This window comes from Silene latifolia, chromosome 8 (assembly GCF_048544455.1).
Source record: "Silene latifolia isolate original U9 population chromosome 8, ASM4854445v1, whole genome shotgun sequence".
Lineage (NCBI taxonomy): Eukaryota > Viridiplantae > Streptophyta > Magnoliopsida > Caryophyllales > Caryophyllaceae > Silene > Silene latifolia.
This window is the reverse complement of record NC_133533.1, coordinates 93,322,272-93,329,451: the sequence shown is the minus strand read 5'-3', so window position 1 is coordinate 93,329,451 and position 7,180 is coordinate 93,322,272. Positions and strand designations below refer to the sequence as shown.

The window sequence follows — 7,180 nt, the reverse complement described above, 5'->3', positions numbered from 1 at the left end:
GCCATAGCCTTCTCAAACTTCAAATTAATGGTATCAATATGAGCACTTAGTTGAGCACCTAATTGAGTAATGGAATCCACTTCATGCTTTCTTCCTCTAGTAGCCTACCGTGGCCTACTATATTGTGAGTTACGGACCGCCATTTCTTCAATCTTGTTCCATGTTTGATTGTCATCAACTTTGGTAAACATACCATTGGATCCCATATTGAGAATGTTTCGGGAGTCTTCATATAGACCATTCCAAAATTGTTGTACAAGGAACCATTCGGTAAGTCCATGGTGTGGACAAGATCGACAAGTGTCCTTTAATCTCTCCCATGCTTCATACAAATATTCTTCATCCCTTTGTTTGAACCCGGTGATTTGGACTCTCAACATGTTAGTCTTTTCCGGAGGATAGAACTTTTTGTAGAAACCAAGTGCCAATTTCTTCCAAGAGTAGCCTTATCTAGGCTCTTCAACCATTGTTTCGCGGAACCAATCAAAGAGTCTTGAGTAACTCCGGATTTGGTCTTGAGTAACTCCGGTTTGAGATATCGCATCACAATAGTTACAAAAAGTCTTCATATGAGAATGAGGGTCTTCACTAGGCATCCCCCCAAATTGACTTCTCTCAACTAGTTATATACATGCGTATTTTGCAATGAAATTACCGGTTAAATGTTGTGGTGTAGGAGTACCATTTGGTAGGTTCTCCTCGGTTGGTACTGAATGTGATGGGAATTTAGGCATTGTGGGTTGATTTTGTGGTTGGTTTTGTGTTGGGTTATCCTCTCCTTCTCTTGCAAAAGTGTTTATAAACTCAATGTTTGGTTGTATGTCCACAATTTCACCAATACCTCTAAAAGTATTTCTAGCAAGTCTTCTATTGTTTGTCAAATTTCTTTCAATTTCATGATCAACGGGTAACAAGTTACCTTGTGATGTCCTAGTCATGCAAAATGTCAAACAACTCGAAAATAATTAGAACAAACCTTGAGGAGTTTGAATTCCTCAAGGTAAAGAAAGGCACAACTAAAAACAATCAAAGAAAATAATATGAAGATAACACCGTCCCCAGCAACGGCACCATTTTTGGTTCGTCGTTTTTGTTACTCGTCGTTAAAAGTCACCTTAACCAAAACAATATTTATAACTTCACAATCTACTCTTAGTAAAGAGTTATGTAAAGGTCGGATCCCAAGGGACGGGTATTGATGTTTGATTTTTAATTGCGAATGGTTGTGTCTAAGGGTGTCTCAATTTGAATTGAGATAAGAGGTCAACTAAACTAACCAACAATTTAAAAGTGAGAAAAGCAAGCAAGATGATTAAAATAAGATGTAAACAATTGCTTAAAAGGCACTAGGGTGTCATGGGGTCATAGGGGATACATGGGAGTTGATCATACAAACTTATTCTCAAATTATAAGCAAGCAATTATTGTTATGATGGGATCGAGTTAATGTATGTCTTACAATCCTTAGGAAGGTTTGGGTCCTGGAGCCGAATCGATTAGATTGTGCAACACTAACAAGTCGACTTATTCCTCCCTATTCAACGTTATGCATGGTCTAATGAGACTCGAGTTGGTTTATGTCTTACAAGTCTCATTGAAAAGATAAGTGATGGGTAAAAAATGCAAGGATTCATAGGCTCGCATTTCATCAATCATAACATGTGCATAAGTTGGAAACACAACAAGCAAGCAAATTAATAATGAAAAAATATTAGATTAATCATGAATCAATCCCCATGTTGGTTTCCCCTAATTACCCCTTAACCCTAGCTAAGGAAACTACTGACTCATTATCAAGTTTAACATACTAACAAGGTTGTCAATGACATTAACAAGGCAAAACATGATGAATGAATGGAAATGATTAACAATATTTAAAGCAAGGATTAAGAGAATTATACCTATGGAGATTCCACAATAATAAAGCAAAGAATAATAGAAGTACTTGATGACTGATGGAAGGTTGTCAATCTCCCAATAAACTCAAATAATCTTCAATTACCCAAAATAAAGGATGAACAATAGAGAAATTAAGGAAAGATTAAGAAATGATATTTGTATTAATACTAGACTAAGAGTTGATTACAAGATTAAGATGAGATTAAGATTGTATTAAGATAGCACTAAGAGAGAATTAAGACTTGATTCTAATCTACGTAGTACAATGGGATATTTATACTAGAGATTAGGTACAAAGATTAGGGTTACTAAGGACTTAAATGACTATTAAGACTCTTAAGGAAAGTTGAGGAAGTTCTCCTCTCGAAGGAGATGCTCATCTCTGTTTTGGTAGTCCCCAGAAGATATGCTCGTCCTGAGCGGCTTTGGTGCTGGCACGGTGGGTTCTGTCAGGAGATCCGTCCGGATCTGGGGAGAGAGACACTCGGATTGGCTGGGCAGGGAGACACTCGGATTGGCTGAGAGCCGCTCGGATCCTGGGTCAGCCACTTCTCTTTTCTTCTTTCCTCAACAATCCTCGGGGATCTTGTTGAGGATGCAATGATCCTTTCATCATTGCCTAAACTAATTTATTATCTACATAGGCCTTCTAGTATCATCTTCCCTTTGATGCTTGGTCATTGAATTCGATCAATTTAGCTCCATTTTGCCATGAAAATGCAAGGTTTGCACTCCTCTCCTACCAAGGAAACAAAATCTCAAAGAATGTGCAAAATGGGAAACAAAAGATAGTAAATGACCTAATTATGCACTAAAACGCATAGGAACAAGGCTAATTCGGGGACTAAATGTGCTCCAGTATGAGTCACATCACACTGACGAGTCAAACGCTCGCCCAGGTACCACACCGGTCCTCTGGACGTCCTCAGCAGCAATCGACTCGAGCTCCTGGGCCGAAGGACCTCATCAACGAAGGTTGGAGCGTTAGGGTAGTCCACCTAGGGTCTAGGTACCCACTAAAGACAGGCAAATGTATGGTCATTCCTATGATCGGCTCTAAGCGGGAAGGGGGTCATTCTTATGATCACTTCTAAAGGAATGAAATAAATAAAGGAGAAGTAATCAAAGGCACTTACGTCCCCCAAATCCAGGGCATTTACGCCCCGTCGACAAATGTCGTAAGAAGAACGCTGGCTCTACTTACGACACACCACCCAGTCCCTCACGTCAGGGTACGCCCTCGGCTCCGGCTCCGTCCTCTTGGGTGCGAAGCCCGGAAAGTAGGAGTACACCCACGCCTGAAAAACAAGACAATCGATAACGATCTTTTATAATTCGACAGAAATGGAAATAAAAGAAATACATGAAGAAGTAATAATCTTTCATAATGCAAAATAGAGGTTCTTACCTCCAACAGTAGTCCAGGACTGCCAGTATTAGGAGAAGTCCCCTTCTCCAACAGCTCGGGGCGAACCATGGCCCTCATGTAACGAGTGAGGACCGCAAAGCCAGGAGTAATCCAGTCCCACCGACCTAGGTCACTCAAGTAAAAAAGGAACGGAATAATCTTCGTCGACAACCTCTCCCCCTTGTCCCCGAGATAAATCGAGGACAAGAACCACCACATCCACAAGCGGGCCCTCTACTCCGCAGTACAAGCAGGAGGAGACATCCTCCTCCCATCCATCACCACCGTCGCCGGGGTCCTACCCGCAAAGTAGTCCCTGACGTAAGTGCTCGGCACCAACCCGAGAACGCTGGCAGCACCCGCCGCCAGGTTCCAGCCGATCAGCCTCCTCGCCTCGGCCGAGTCTACTGTCATGGCCGACGACGGCCACACCAACGCCTCCTCTCCACACGGCTAACCAGAGATCATACCGTAATTTTCCAGAGTGACCCCGACCTCTTCGAAAGGCATGTGAAAGCTCGAGGTCGTGTCCCAAAACCGATCGAGGAAAGCTCGAATCAGCCAAAGGTTAGCCTGAATCTTCCTTTCCTGAATCGCCCTCCATGCTCCCACCAATGCTCTGAAGCCTCTTAGCTCGATGATGGCCTTCTCCTCCTCCGCCAGTCTCTCGTAGGCCTCCATCATCGTCTTGTAACCCGAAATGGACCTCATGTTCCCGGCCTCCTGTGTCAATTCAAATAAAATGCTATATTTAGCACGAAGCAAACGAGAAATGAAAAATGAAACAAATAGGAAATATTACAATAATTGACGAGTTCGAGACTTACCAAACTCCTCGCCGTCCAGTAAGACATGTGTCTCTCTGCTGCTCAAATGAGATGTCTACCATCCTATTTCCAAGCCCACTTGGGTGCCCCCACCAGCTAATGACCATCACGTCCTACGTTGGCCCGCCTCGGGATCTCCTTAAAGACCTCCTCAACCTCCTACTCAAACACCTCCTCGAGAGAGAGAGAGAAGGGTCAAAGTCTACATCCATGGAAGCTCTCCCCGACGTAGAAGGAATGTCACCTGCAAAATTAAAGTAGAATAGGCCGCGTCAAGCCTTGAAAAGCCTTTGGCTATTTCTTTCGAAACCCGACCGCTCATGTAGTAAATTGGGTCAAGTCAAGTCTAACTCCAAGCCTAGTCACGGGTTTGAGTCAAAATTTCGGCGACATTTCGCTATAATAGCGATTATGGCTAAGAAAGGTGTCCTGAAAAAGTCATCACAAATCAAAAATACGACATAGTAGGAAGTTTACCCATTACAGAAGGATTCTAGAAAACCAAATTTTATCAAAAATGGACAATCCTAAAGGCACTTTCGAAGCAATTTTCAAAACAACTGAGAAACCGTCTCAAAATCGCTCAAATGCATAATACTTGACGAAAATTCAAAAAGAATACATGGTTATGCTCCTAACATTACCTATTATTCATTTCTAATGTCAATTTCAAAAGACAAATCCATTTGGGGGAAAAGGCCCAAATTTTCGAAAATTTAGGTTGAAAACCCTAATGTTTTCAATAAAAATCAAGCAAATACAAGAATTAAAGCAAGGATAAGACACATACCTCTATTAGTCATGATTAATGGAGTGGATTGATCAAATTTTGATGGAAAATGGTTGGAATTTGTGAGAGTTTTAATATAATTTGTGTTTTGTTATTATGAATGAAACACGACTTCTGTCGAGTTTTTACCCAGACAAGGGCGAGCTTGGGAAAGGACGCAACACCTGTTGCGCCTCTTCCAAGAGTCGCAGCTCTTGCTGCGCCTCTTCCCCAGCTCCTTTCCAGCTCAATTTTCAAAAGTTCGTTACAAGTTAGTTGTTTGTGGGCCAATCTTTGGTGCGCCTCTTCTCCGACACCCCATATTATATATTTTGCATCTTTTGGACATTTATTTTTGCCCAGACCCGTATTTTGTCAAGCAAACTGCGTACCGTTGTAGTATTTTATCTCTCCTATATCCTTCTCAAGCAGACTGCGAACCGTCGCAGTATTCTATCTCTAAGCAAACTGTGAACCATCGCAGTATTTCATCTTTCATGAAGACTTCCCTCGCAGCAACAAGCGGATTTACGACGGTATTTCGACACATCTTTATATATACTTTTTATCCACCGAGAGTTCATGACAGCCAATTGTACTTCTCAAGAGATGAAGTTTGTTTAGAAGCAGACACAAGCAGATTCCCAGAAATGATTCAATCCAGACAAAGTCATTCCCCAGAAAGAGTTCGCTTGAAGACCAACGCAAGATGATTCCCCCAGCAGTTCCCACCAACGTCCTGATGTCCTCAATATTATTTGTTTCGAGAAAGAAGTCTGGGGTATGGTTTCTTCTTATGGCTGGCAAGCCTCCTTACGTAGTCTAATGGACTTTAAAAGACCATCCCCGATAGTTGAGAGACTCTAAAATGTTCCCGACGACAGGTCCTTGGCTCAGATCCCTTTAGCCGCCTCGTCATAGTCGTCAGGTTATAATCTTCGATTGACCTGATGGCTATACTTTGACTTTTGCCTTGTCCAACCCTCAGTCAAATTGGGGGCTCTGTAGATATCTCATCTCTGCACCTCCTGTTAGGTTTATTTACCTTTGATTAGATTTCTCTAATAGTGAACTAATTAACTTCTTAATTATTTGTTCTTTAGATCTAGTGCATGCATAACAAAATAAGAGATTTATTAGAAAAACAATGTTCCTTACATTGTTGGTTGGTTCGAAATATAGGGCACAAGTAAGGTCACCTTCCTTCACTTATTTTTGAGCTTAATATGATGGATGATCCTCCTAAGACTCCAAGTATACAAATCCTCCTTAGATTGCACCCAAGATTAGCCCTTATATCTACTAAATAATATTTGCTAGATATTTGTTTAATAGTTTACCTTAAAATTGATTACTAGTACTCATATATTACACTAATAATATTAGTAACACCTTACAACAATTTGGATCATCATTTCACAATTTTTGGTGAAAGAGAAATGAATATTTGAGAGAGTTTGCATGTAGAATGAATGGAATATGGAGAAGTGTAAGAGTATAAAATGAAAGAGCCGAAACTACTCTTAAAAGAGTAGTATGGCTGGCTCACTTGAGGCCAAGGAAGGCATCTTCCTTTTTATTTTTGCTCTCATCAACATCTTAGGTGTGTAAGGCTATATGATGTAGGTGTTATTATTTAATCATTATCTCATAAAATAAAATCACCCACTAACACCTTCCACCTCCATTATTTCGGTCCATATGTATAAAATATTACATGTTATTAATTAATTTAATGCATATTTATCACATAAATATCATTTTACAAATTAATTAAATTACATATAACAAATTGACTAGTGATACTTGATCACATAAATAAAATGGGTCATAAAATTATAATTCACAACATCTTGTAATTATAATTAACCATTCATTCTTATCTCAATTGTTTCACAAACAATAATCAATTTTAGTAATAAAGTATTTCAATTACAAAAATAAATCTTATTTAATCTCATTATAATAAGATATAAATATTCTCTCTCACAAATTGAATTGTTCAATTTTAAGGAATTGATTAACTTGTATCGTCATACAACTAATCAACTTTACAGATAAGGGCATCATCCTTTAGGTGTGACCTTAAGGGATCAATTAACCACCACCGTCCCACGACAGTAACGTCGCCAATCGTTACTCATTAATGTTGATCAGTTGACTATATACTGAATCATTCCTTACGTATTCTTATTATAAGATTTAATTATGATGTTAAATCATGTGAACGCACTATTTTTGAGAACACATTTCCAACAATCTCCCACTTGTCCGAGA

At 39.9% G+C, this 7,180-nt stretch overlaps 1 non-coding gene across 1 annotated transcript; it reads left to right on the top strand.

The window, feature by feature from the left end:
* Nucleotides 1-273: 273 nt before the first annotated feature.
* Nucleotides 274-380, top strand: LOC141597838 (small nucleolar RNA R71). The gene has a single exon (XR_012523052.1). It is a non-coding gene; the product is annotated as a small nucleolar RNA R71 (small nucleolar RNA).
* The last annotated feature ends 6,800 nt before the right edge of the window (nt 381-7,180 follow it).